This window comes from Simochromis diagramma, unplaced genomic scaffold (assembly GCF_900408965.1).
Source record: "Simochromis diagramma unplaced genomic scaffold, fSimDia1.1 OVJJ01000313.1, whole genome shotgun sequence".
Lineage (NCBI taxonomy): Eukaryota > Metazoa > Chordata > Actinopteri > Cichliformes > Cichlidae > Simochromis > Simochromis diagramma.
The window spans coordinates 1,963,740-1,977,308 of NW_024387372.1; the positions used below are offsets into that span (position 1 = coordinate 1,963,740).

Below are 13,569 nucleotides of genomic sequence, written 5' to 3' on the forward strand. Positions count from 1 at the left end.
CAAGTGTTGTAATAAAGAGCTCCCCCTACCAGCTTGGGGTTGAATAACAAGCTTCATCTCTCTCTGTGAGCTTCTTTGTAAAGATTCCTCTGCATGCCACAATATGTTACGTACACATACTCGATGATTATTTACTGGGACTCACCTATCATGTAACTCCAGACACAAACTCCACCATTGTCGTTTTCCATCAAACACTTGTTAAAACGGAAACGTCCAGGCATGTTAGTCCGGGGGAGGGGCGGGGTCACACGTTAAAACTGACATGCAGAGGTGTGAGGCAGAGAAATTTTGCTTTTGGACTTTGCAACTCATTTTATTTCTCTATCTCTATCTTTGTGTGTTATGTATCGCTTTAAGTGATCAAAGTGAGAAGATTAAAATGTTTTGTTTTGTTTTTTACACACACCATCAATCTGAAGCAACTTTAATTGCTGTTGTTTAAGAATGCTTAACCTATATTTATAAAATGTTCATGATCATGTAAGTAATCATTTACTTTCAGTTTCTGAAACTGAGGAGCTATTTAGGAAGATGCACAGAGAAATAGGTAGTACTCTTAGCAATCTTGTGTAAGCTGAATGTTCATTTTTCCCTTTTCACCATGCAGTCCTTCACCCTAGACCAGGGGTAGGCAACCTTTTTGATGACGAGTGCCATCTAAAATTTCCTCAAAGGTCAAAGTGCCATATCAACCGTTGCATTAACAAGAAATTTATTTACAACAATGACAATAACAATTGCATTAACAATATGTAACAGCATATCAACAGTTACACACCATAGAATAACTTTATAGAACTATATTTGCTGACAGATGTTGGCAAAGTGCAGATCAGCTATTTTCAAGAAACAATTTTTATACATAACAAAAACACCATAACAGCAAAGGAACTATACAACAGAAAATGCAAATCCTGTTTATGGTCTCCTCACAACAGTGAAAAGAAAAAATAAACTGGGCTAATATGACATTTGTTAATACAGGGATATGCATGTTAATGTGATCCCTGTCCCTGCTTTGTATTTGCCAGTTGTGTTATCTGGGGATCACATTTTGTAACTTTAAGGAGCACACAGTAGTGATGTGCGGATCGATCCTGAAATATCGATTCCTCCGATACCAGTCATTTATGTTCTAGAATCGATTCTCACATTAAAATATCGATATTTTAGTAATCTAGGGTAAATTTGTAGTTTACCATTAACAGGAACACAGTGGAAAGAAACTATATCATTCAGATTGTCTACATTCGAAGGAACTACTTCCTCTTCCGCCTTTCATAAGAAACTGTGCGAAATACAGCTGTATAAATGTCTCGCAGCCGCTGGCGTGCGCACTTACAACAACGGTTGAGCGTAATTGGAGTCATGTGCGGACTTATTTTACCTCCACAAACAGCTGAGACGTGGTTTGCGATACATGTGGCAAAAAAGTGGCCATACTTACCAACCTTGAGACCTCAGAATTAGGGTGACATTCAAAAGGGCTGTTGGGGGTGATAAATACATTTTACAGTGTTTATCCATCCATCCATCCATTCGCTTCCGCTTCTCCTTTTCAGGGTCGCGGGGGGCGCTGGAGCCTATCCCAGCTGTCATAGGGCGAGAGGCGGGGTACACCCTGGACAGGTCGCCAGTCTGTCGCAGGGCCAACAGACAGGGACAGACAACCATTCGCACTCACATTCACTCGCACATTCACACCTAGTGGCAATTTGGATTATCCAATTAACCTATCCCCACAAGCTGCATGTCTTTGGACGGTGGGAGGAAGCCGGAGTACCCGGAGGGAACCCACGCAAACACGGGGAGAATATGCAAACTCCACACAGAAAGACCCGGGCCTGATGTTGGAATTGAATTCAGGACCTTCTTGCTATGCGGCAACAGTGCTAACCACCGTGCCACCGTGCTGCCCATCGGATAAAATACGTTAAATGTCACCGTTATTATTGGCCGGCCTGGAAACAGCCGGCCAATAATTCAGAGGCTGCTTCCACCTGAGGACCCGGCCTTCGTGGTCTAAAGAAAGCCGGGTAGTACGTCACAAGCTCCCTCGGTGGAGTCAAACTCTGCTGCCTGCTCTTTGCTATCTAAAATATAACAGGGCGCTGACTTAAACTCTGGACCGTCTCACACTTTGTTTAATCAGTTTTCTGTTTGACATTTATTCTGCTGTGTGAAAACCCCGGAGGAACCCTCCCGAGGGATTAATAAAGTTACATTTAATTTAATCTAATCTAATAACTTTAATCTCAGCCAAACTGATTTACTTACGAACAAATAAAACACTGAAAAAGCCAAACAATAACATTTTTAAGTTATCAAAGTGACTTATATATCATGTTTAACCCGAGTAGTGAAAGACCGCGGGGGTTTGAAGACGATGTGTCGGTCGGCTCAGATATTTGAAGTTTACACAGCTACATTCTCACCTGAAACTATGTTAAAAGTTTTTTTGCGACCCAGGAAGAGAAATAAGAGTAATATTAAAACTAAGTCGCTGCCGCCATTGTTGGAAACTGGAATTGGCTGGGCCACGCTGGATTCTGCAATATGGTTTTTCAATTTTGTTGTCCGGGGGGAAAATCGGGAGAAATTCGGGAGAATGGTGGCTCCGGGAGATTTTCGGGAGGGGCACTGAAATTCGGGATTCTCCCGGAAAAATCGGGAGGGTTGGCATGTATGGTTGTGGCAACATCACTAACCTTGTCAAACACCTCAGAGTAAATCATATCACAGAATATGACGAGCGTATGTTGAGGCGAACTAAAGAGGAGGAGAGGGACAGGTGCTGCTAGGGCGAGACAGACGTCTCTCACGGAGTCCTTTAGTGCTGGAGGCAGGCAAGGTGTTCAAATAGCCACAACTTCAGTTTTTTATTTCCATATGATGAATTCTGCATTATTATGTGATAAGAACAAGTAATCTGATGTCCTGTAATCATTATGATGCTATAATTTGAGATACAATAAATAAAGTAAGTTGTTGTACAAAGTATCGGTATCGGATCAGTATCGTCGATACCACCCTGAATATTACTTGGTATCGGATCAGAAAGGATCAGAAAGTGGTATCGCACATCACTAGCACACAAGTCTCTGAGTGTCCACGCAGATAGGTAGAGCCAAATACTGTCAATAGGGCCTGTGCAATGTTCTTAAGACAGTTAAACTCGTCTGGTAGTGATGTCCAGCAAGTGAAGATGCAAGCTCCATGATCACGCGCAGCTGTGGATTTTAGTTGCGTTCGGAATTCTGCGAACTTTGTCACGCACAGAGTCGAGCTTTTCAGCTCAGTCAGCTGCATTTCCATGTCATCTGTGTCCAGCCATTTAAAAAGAGACAAATCCAGCTGTTCATTAAAGCTTTCTGGCTTGATAAGAAAAGAAAACATCGGTCCATACACCAGAAAGTCCCGAAAACGCATTCTGAATTCTTTCTCGAGTCTTTGGACGTACCCGTGTATTTCCGTGGTGCTGATGCTGCGCTGAGCGGACAGCTCCCTGAGGCGTTTGAAGTAGCGGAACGTGGAAGTTTCAATATCGCTAGAAAAAACTGCCAGTTTTTGAACGAAAGCTTCCCATGTGTCACGCATATCTAAAACAGTTTGTCCGGATCCCTGCAGTTTGAGATTAAGCTCGTTGAGGTGTCCCGTTATATCAGCGAGAAAGAAAAGTTTTTCAACCCATTTCTCGTCTTCGAGTTCGGGATGGCTTTGCCCCTTTTCTGCCAGGAATCTTTTTACCACATCAAAACATTGTCATGACATTGTCACCCATTTCCTGGATGCGTCATTCCACAGTTCTGGCTGATGCAGGTATGTCTTGTATCCTTGCTTTAATTGCATCTTTGTTCGGAAGCCCATTAAATAACACTTCTGAGCTTGAGAGAAAAGCCTCCTTAACAAATTCTCTGTCTGTAAACGGCTTTTCATGTTTAGCAATACAGTGAGCAATATGATAACTTGCTTCAGTTCCATGATGTTTTGCAGCTGTAAAAACTTTTAGAGTACTGGCTTGCTTCTCATATCTTGACACAGCACGTGTAATTGATTCAACTTTCTCTGCCTCATCCTTGAATGTTTTTTGATGTTTCTTCTCAAAATGTTGTTTAACACTGGAAGTCCGGCAAACAACACTCTCGAGGCAAAGGGCACATACAGCACGATCTTTCTGTTGCACAAAATCCCAGTCTTCCATCCAAATTGGCATAAAAGACCAGGGGATAATCTTTTTTCGCTCGCTTCGAGGCCATAATTCACAGGACTGGCTAGCTAGCTACATCCCTCTCGTCTGTGTAATTTTTAGCCAGTTACAAGTAAAACAAGGAGGTGGGGCTGTTAGCTTAGATGCTGTCATTAAGACGCGCTGTCATTAGCTGTATTGTCATTAGCTCTGTGTGAGCTAATTTGTGATGTGCATTGGTGGCCCATATTTATTTTTAAATACACCTTCTCAGATTATTTCACTGCATGCCGTGCCATCACTTAACCCTTCACGTGCCACCCAGTGTTGCCGACCCATGCCCTAGACCCAAACACATGAGAACACATTCCCAGTCAGGATTTTCACTTCCAAAAACAGTTGGAATGTGCGCATTAAAATCCAGTTCCAGATGATAATGAAGGGGCTCAGGGAATTAAAATTAGTGCCCTATTTTCCAAAACAGGCAGTCTTGCGAGAAGATGAAATAATAACCTGTCTCACTGCAATATAAAAAAATTCCAACCCTGCTGTGAAGTGAAGTGAAATTCCCTGTTAAAGTCCCCGATTCCAGCTACCATAAGGCGAGAGGCTTGGTACACCCTGGACAGGTCCCCAGTCTGTCGCAGGGCTAACACACAGACACAAACAACAATTCACACTGATGGGCAATTTAGAATTACCAATTAACCGAACCCCACTAACTGCATGTCTTTGCACTGACTGAAAGAACATACAAAATCCACACAGGAGGGCCCTGGCCTGGAGCTAGAATCAAACTCAGGACCTTCTTGCTGCGAGGCAACAGTCACTAACAACTTTTTTTTTTAGGATAAGCAGAAGAGAAACGATGGATGGCATCACTCTGAGATAATTTTTACAAAGCTCAGAGATTTAGTGGGTGTTAACCATGGGGTGTTTATCTAATTCAATTAAATTCTGTTTTAATTATACAGCGCCAAATCACAACAATCTCACTTTCAGCACTTTATCTACCTCAGACTGTGTACATTGGAAATTTAAAAACACCAACAAATTTCCAACAGTCCAAGAAACTGGTCACATGTCTATGGACTGTGGTATGAAACTGGAGCACCCAGAGAAAACCCACACAGGCACAGAATGGACATGCAAATTCCACATACAAAGGTCCCACAGCTAATTTGATGTCCTAGCATCTCTTTTAATAGAACATGATCTAGGTATCCATACATCCTTCTTCTTCCAAGGCAGGGCTTGGGGCAGCAGCCTAGGCAGGGAAGCCCAGACCTCCCTAGAGCCGCTGCTCCTTCATATTGAAAGGAGCCAGTTGAGGTGGTTCGGGCATCTGACAAAGATGCCTCCTAGGCGCCTCCTGGGTGAGGTGTTCCGGGCATGTCCCACTGGGAGGCGGTCCAGGGGCAGACCCAGGACATGCTGGAGAGATTATATCTCTCAGCTGGCCTGGGAACGCCTTGGTGTTCCCCTGGAAAAGCTAGAGGAGATGGCTGGGGAGTTCTGGGATCTAGGCAGTAGTTTTGATTATTGCAAAATTAAATAATCTATAAGTAGCTTCTGTTAGAAAAGAGACATATGTAGTGCACATCCTAACGAGGCTTTCTGAGAAAAAGCAAAGGGAATCTGTAACACTGGTGTTTTGAAATATGTCACCTTCTTTCATTTCATTATTTCTGCAAAGCAAATGTATGGTTAATAGAGCCAAAACATTCGGGCAGGTGGATGATTAAAAAGTCATAAGAAGGCCCGTTCGATTGCTAAACATGGCTGACAGTAAGCCTTCTCTCTCCTAAGTCTTTGTCTACTCCTCTCAAATTCTGAGACGGTAGAGCACAGCTTTGCTGTTACTGGTTTCCCCTTACACCTTTAATCAAGGACACTGTAGAACAGGCATGAATCGCCGTTATGATGTCCTTTAGAATGCTCAGCATCATCAAAATAATAAGTCAGCTCACACAACCTTCACTTTAGTCACCTTTAAGAAAAAACATTTTTCCTGTAGCACCATCCTGTTGCCATGTAACACTCACTTGGTGATTGGAACAATTTCAGAATATATCACTTGATGACAAATGGAAGAACTTTGGGAGGAAACTGTTCAAAGACTGAACCTCAGTCATCTGTAGCTAAATGTATCTCTCCTTTTTTTCTACAACACATTTTCTACTTAATGTTTTGGCGTGCATCCTCTCTGGACTCCCCTTCAGGTCCTGTGATGAGCTGATGGCAGGTATTCAAGCTGATCACTGAAGGTGACTTTGCTGGTCTCTTCCTTGGTTTGCTTTCAGAATCCGATTCTCACAAGTCAATGTTTATGTGGTTATTTGGAAATTTCTTTGGCAGATTCAAGGTTAGATATCACAGAGAAAACAGATATGGCTCTGGAGTTTGTCCAAAGAAGAAACCGTGCCATCTGGTCACAGCCATCTGACAGTGATTATTATGGAGCTTCTCCTTTATGGGCCTGTGATTCAGAGCAGCTCTGTGTTTTATTCAAAGGGGAGAACAACCTTGAATGCAGTATTTCACATCAGAAAGCGAAAGGGGTGTATTTATCCAATGAAGAGAAGAAGATTAAGTTCTCACACTGGAGTGAAGTTATTCAAAGAGAAAATTATTGTATATTGGGTAAAATGCAACAAAAATATAAAATTATTGTATTATTACATTAAAAGAAATGTGTTCGTTGTGCATTTAATATATCAGATAGTAATGCTTGTTAAAAATGAACACAGGGAAATAATGAAAAACAATGAAGTCTTGTCTTCAGGAAACATTTGCCTTGCATGCATTTCATTTCTCCCTCAATTAAACCATCTGGTAGCCTTCATCCATCCATCCATCCATCTTCTTCCACTTTTCCGGGGCCAGGTCGCGGGGGGCAGCAGCCTAACCAGAGAAGCCTAGACCTCCCTCTCCCCAGCCACCCCCTTACTCGGGGGAACACCAGCCGAGAGATATAATCTCTCCAGCATGTCCTGGGTCTGCCCCGGGGCCTCCTCCTGGTGGGACATGCCCGGAACACCTCACCCAGGAGGTGCCTTCAGTTCTCTAATATTCTTTACCAACTCTTTTGGAGTTATAGTGCTGCCTAAACTGTAAAACAGTTGCTTTAATGTAAACCATTCAGAAACAGAATACATTATTACTGTTTAATTATATATTTTTTCCTTTTCTCTGTATTTGCAGCCCACTGTTTACTCACTAATTCCCCTTCTTTAAATACTTTAATCAAGTAATCTTTGTCCCCTCTTGAGTTAAGAACCGCCACATTAATTCTGTTGTGACCCCATGATAAAACATTATATACAGGTTAAATAGAAAAGCTATATAAGGTTACACAAAGGGATCTCAACACAGATTCTGATTGTCTCATCTTTTCACTTTTCACTTTATTTCATTTATGTTTGTAGGATTACCATGGTGCTGCAGTCAGTGCCGCTCAATCAAGGCATATGCTTGCGCTTCTAATTTTATGAATGCTTATGTAAAACATAACCAATGTCACAGACAGACTCACAACAACAGTAACCCAGAGTCCAACTCCAAAACAATAAAACTCTTAACATCCATTATCTTGCAAGTATTGCAAGTATCTAAAATAACGATGCACAAGGGTCAACGTCAACGTCACTCTCTCTCAGTAGCTGACCTCTCACCTCGCAGTCTTAGTCTGCAGTACCCAGGAAGCTGCAAAGCTTGCAAACAAAAATAAAAGAACAAGAATTCACCTTCACCCAATTTGAGTGAACCAACTCCATCCAAAACAAGTCACCTTTTTCACTTACTATTCTTGTACACCCCTCTGTATTTTTAAATATTAGTTATTATTAATCTATGGCTTGCTTCCAGAAGAGATGCCGTCTTCCATTAGAAATGGCCCAGCAGACTACCCTGGTGCAGCATCACCAGCATGGCAGAGACTTGCAGACATCCTGGAGTCAGTCGATAAGTGACTGTCCAGCTTCGATGCGAGGTTGCCCCTGGTAGAATTTAAATCCATGAGGGAGTCTCTGGAATTCAGACAGTATCAGGTGGAAACGCTCACTGCTGAAAACACCTAGCTATGGGATTTGGTCAAGTCTCCAACTTGAGAATGTGCAGAAAATAAAAAAATAAAAGAGACTTTCATTGATCTTCAGGCCTGTTATATAAGTGACAACCTTGTGTTTTCAGGTATCCCAGTGTCTACTGCCTGACCTTTTCCAGATTGGTGCTGTAAAGGAATTAAATACTTGGAACATATATTCGAAGGAACAGACTTTATTGCATTTGACAGATTAGTTATACAATACAGGATTAACAATAGATTTTTAGAATATAAACACATTAAATCTAAAGTAAAAAAAAATGTAAGGTTACTCAAATCAAGTTACAAACCCCACCAAGTGTTGTGCAATTCCATAATGTCAACACCTCCATATTACTGTCTGAAACATACAGGACAGTCTCCTACTTTACTTTAGATTTAATGTGTAAAAGAGCTGCTGTTGCAAAATGGGTGGCAGATCTATCAGTCAGCTTAGACCAAAACGTCTGGTCTCAGATATGTTTAAAAACCTTTAAATTGAACAGAAATCCTCTTTGCTGGGAGCCTCCTGACCTCAACCACTCCCAGACAGGCTGGGACTGTTCCAGCAACATTTTAATGTCATGTATGCTCACATACTATGCCCATATATGGAAGTTCTTTATATGTCCATCAGTATGTGCTTTTGTGTCATGTGTATTATGACATAAAAGCTGTTTGTCAGTGTTTCCTGTCTGTGGACTGTATAGGTGGGTGCATGTCTGTCCTCTGTTTCTGTTCGGCTGTGTCTTTGTGTGTTCTTCCACCCAAGTTTCTTTATGTGTCAATGCATCTATTATTAATGTGTGTTTATAAGTTGTTTATAGATGTGTGTAAAAGAAAACCATCCCAATTGTTCCCCCCAGATTTGTGCGGGTGGGCCAGAATTCGCTGCTCCACATCGATATGAAAGTCTCATTGCCATTTATCACAAATACTTTATTGCAGCTCTTGCTGCAGGTGGTGGCATAACCAGTTATTAGATTTAGGGGGAAATTACTTTTTCACACAAATCCAGATAGATTTAGATCACATTTATTCTCTTAATATATGAAATCCTCATTTCAAAACAACATTGTGTAATATTAACTATGCTTCATCTTAAACACGTAAGTATGACGAATATGCAAAACTTTTTCACAGCACTCATTTGTTCCCGTTTCCTTAGTTGAAGCTAATGAAAAGAACAAAGATAACATATTTTGAAATGCATAAAATTGTATTTTTTAATCAACAAGGTAATTACCAAATAGCTATTAACCAAAACTTGGCATATCTCAACATTTTAAATGTCTTTTAAGAAGTACAGAGGAATATTTCAGAACACTACTCACAGAAACTTAGGACTGTGTTTAAGAAAAAACACAGTCAACAAGGCAAGGCAAGGCAAGTTTATTTGTATAGCACAATTCAACAACAAGGTGATTCAAAGTGCTTTACAGAGACATTAGAAACAAAAACAAATAAAAAGCATGATTTAAAATTGATTAAAACAAGCAAACAAACTAACAAACTAATTAACAAACAAACAAACAAAACAGTATATAAAATCAAAACAGATAAAATCAGAAATAGATAAGATCAGTAGTTAGTGTAAGTTTTGAAATTTAAGCTTAAAAGTGTGGATTTGGTGCTTTATTCAAATGCAGCTGAGAACAGGTGAGTCTTCAACCTGGATGTAAATAAACTGAGTGTTTCAGCTGATCTGAGGCTTTCTGGGAGTTTGTTCCAGATATAAGGAGCATAAAAGCTGAATGCAGCTTCTCCGTGTCTGGTTCTGACTCTGGGAACTGATAAAAGACCGGATCCAGATGACCTGAGGGATCTGGAAGGTTCATACTGGGTCAGGAGGTCACTGATGTATTTTGGTCCTAAACCATTCAGAGCTTTATAGGCCAGCATCAGAACTTTAAAGTCTATCCTCTGACGGACAGGCAGCCAGTGTAAAGACCTCAGAGCTGGACTGATGTGGTCCACTTTTTTGGTCTTAGTGAGGACTCGAGCAGCAGAGTTCTGAATGAGCTGTAGTTGTCTGACTGATTTTTTTAGGTAGACCTGTAAAGATGCTGTTACAGTAATCAAGCCTGCTAAAGATGAATGCATGGACTAGTTTTTCCAGGTCCTGTTGAGACATCAGATCTTTTATCCTTGAAATATTCTTGAGGTGATAGTAAGCTGACTTTGTTATTGTCTTACTGTGTTTTTCTAAGTTTAGGTCTGCATCCATCACTACACCCAAATTTCTCGCCTGGTTTGTGGTTTTTAGATGTATAGATTGAAGTCCTCTGGTGACCTGTAATCGTTTTTCTTTGGCGCCAAAGACTATTACCTCAGTTTTGTTTTTGTTTAGCTGGAGAAAATTGTGGCACAACCAGTCATTAATTTCCTCAATGCATTTACCAAGAGCCTGTACAGGGCCTTGGTCTCCTGGTGACATTGTGATATATATTTGTGTGTCATCTGCGTAGCTGTGGTAGTTTATATTTTGCTAAATTAGAATTGTACAACCTACTATATAATATCATATACTGTATTTTCGTGCATATTTGCAGTTGCAGTGAATTATTTCATTCATTTTCCTTGAAAAATAGAATTGGCTCAAGAATTTCGCATTTTACACCTTCTCATAGCACGAGAGCTTATTTTTCATTTCTAAATGTAAGCAGAATTAGCAACACACAAGTCTGGATGTTTTTTATGATGATGGACTGCACAATGCATACATAAAAATAATAACTCATTAATGCTCAGAAATGCATCATATTTCTGTATCCTGCACAGTATTGTTAGCAGCTAGTAGCTAAAGTGTATCACAAATGATTTGATCAGTTTTTCTGACCTCTTCACTCAAGAACATTTCTCAAAGGCCAGTTTGGGGAAAAATGTTTATGTACATATTGTCACAGTCCTGGGTCAGTGACCCAGTGTTTTGAGTTTCTTGTGCCTCTGAGTTTTCTGTATTATGTTCTTAGTTCTCTTTGTTGTCCCAGCTTATTCTTTAGTGTAGTGTCTTAGCTTGGTGTTCTTGTATTCTGTTTAGTTCTGAGTATTTAGTAGCTGCCCTCTGTGTTTCTTAGTTGCTCTGTCTCCCCTAGTCTAGTTTGCATCTGTGCTAATTCCTGTTTTACTTTGAAGGTCTGTGTCTCATGTGAGTGTATCCTACTTTGCTCCCTTGTCTCGTCAGTTCTGATTTCTCCCAGCTGTGCTCTCCTTCTGTGTCTCATTCCCCTCGTTACTTCCCATTGTATTTAAACCCTGTGTTTCTCTGAGTCAGTGTCATGTCGTCCCTCATGCTGTGTGTGATTCTCCCCGTGTCTCCTTGTATGCATTATAATTAGCTTTTCCCAGTTTAGTTTTGTATTGCTTGTGTTCTATTTTCCAGCAATAAAGCTGTGCTTTTGAGTTCAAGTTCTGTCCCTGTGAGTTTGCGTTTGGGTCCAATCCCTGCCTGCCACACAGCCGAAACATGACACATATAACGTAGGAAGCAGGGGATACTTTTCACGTTTGAACAATGTAATATCACGTTATTATAATATACATAATTTTCACGTTCGTACAATATTGTGTGAACGTGATAATTATGTATATTATAATAACGTGATATTATATTATACAAACATGAAAAGCATAATCTTAGAACAATAAACTTTTCACGTTATAACGTGATATAGCTCTATTTTGCTTTTGCCTGGGTGGCAGCTCCACGCTGCCATAATTTGGTAATCAAAATATATAACTTAATTAATTATATTGTGACGTACTTTTGCCTTTTCTTATTATTCTGCCTTCTCAGAAAGGGAAAAAATACAAATAAAACTGTTTACACTTTTTATATACAATAACTATCAAAACCTATTCACATTTAATTTGGCTTTCACAGAAATCCCACCTCTCCTTCTGGCTACAGAGTACTTACCAAGGTTAGAAACAAAGCACAGTTATGCTTTATTAATGTTTGCTAACTACAATGTTCCACATTTCCTTGCTTTTTAAGTCATTTTTAGGCTTTTTAGAGTTTTTGTTTTTTATTTTTTTAGCAGTAATGTTTCTGCCTATTTATTTCAGCCCATGAAATCGAATGCAGATCTTCCTGATGTGAGATTTACATAAATGTAAGTAATTTTGTTTGTCATTGTCATTAATGTTGTTGCTGTTGTTGTTTTTGTGCAGTTTGCAATCATATAAACCTAGCAAGCATCAGTCAGCACAGTGACTAACCTAAACAGATTCTTGCTTTATTCACGTATATTATATGTAATTATATATACCTGCACATTGTAACTAGGGTTGCAGCCACTTGGCCCCACCCCATTGTTGTGACAGCCCTGATTGTACTTATACACTGCATCTGAACAGGGAACAGTCTGCCACATTAATGTATTTTTAAGTGACTTGTTTGTAATACATGACTTTGTTTCTTACAGATGTCAAAGTCTCAACCTCATGCTGCCCTCTCCCATCCTCCTAAAGTAAGTATTTGTTGTTGTAGTTTTTTATGCAGTGTCTGTGTCACATGCTAATCATAATTATTGAAATAACTGTTTTCTAACAGATTTTCCAAAACACTAGTTATGTTTGTTGTCATTCAGACCAATACTACTGCTTAGACATTGCTTAGTGGTCATGCATGTTTGATAAGCTCGTTATGATACCAAAACAGTAGGCCTATCACAATAATCGATATATCGACTTAACACACAATACATGTACATGACCTCAATAATTGTTGATGATGTAATTTATCTGCCATTATATTTACAAAAATAAAATATAATGATAACAAAACAATAACATTAAATAACATTGTTTTCTATTTGTTAGAAAATTTACTATTTATTCAAGTTTTTAAGGTATCTAATATTTTGATTCTGTTAGGATGCCTGGGTCGTTGACCCAGGGTATTTGAGTTTATTATATTATTTATACTTTTTAGTCTTTGGTTTCTTTGAGTTCTGTCTTATGGTTTATGTCTCTGTCTTCTTTAGTTGCTCTGTCTCCCCTATCACCTGTATCCCCTTGTCTAGTTCGCGTCTTTATGTATCCTTAGTTCCTATATCCCCGTGTTCAGTCAGTGTTTGTGTCTGCCCTGGTCCCACGTCTCTGTTCCCTCTGTAGTGCCTGCATGTGAGTCTGTGTTATGTGTTTCCTGTTTTACTTTGAAGGTCTCTGTCTTATCTCAGTGTGTTCAGTTTACGCTTCCTTTTGTCTTGTCAGTTCTGATTTGTCCCAGCTGTGTTTCCCTCCTGTTACTCATTCCCTGATTGCTCCTTCTGTGTATTTAAGCCCTGTGTTT

General features: G+C 39.9%; 2 long non-coding RNA genes across 2 annotated transcripts; one reads left to right on the plus strand and one right to left on the minus strand.

Moving 5' to 3' along the window:
- Positions 1–877: 877 nt before the first annotated feature.
- On the minus strand, positions 878–10,161 carry LOC120719345. Its single transcript, XR_005692663.1, has 3 exons — positions 10,151–10,161; positions 8,162–8,168; positions 878–1,019 (listed from the first exon to the last, which is right to left on the minus strand). It is a non-coding gene; the product is annotated as an uncharacterized LOC120719345 (long non-coding RNA).
- Positions 10,162–11,953: 1,792 nt separating this feature from the next.
- On the plus strand, positions 11,954–12,759 carry LOC120719341. The gene is made up of 3 exons (XR_005692659.1): positions 11,954–12,196; positions 12,342–12,388; positions 12,701–12,759. It is a non-coding gene; the product is annotated as an uncharacterized LOC120719341 (long non-coding RNA).
- Positions 12,760–13,569: the final 810 nt, after the last annotated feature.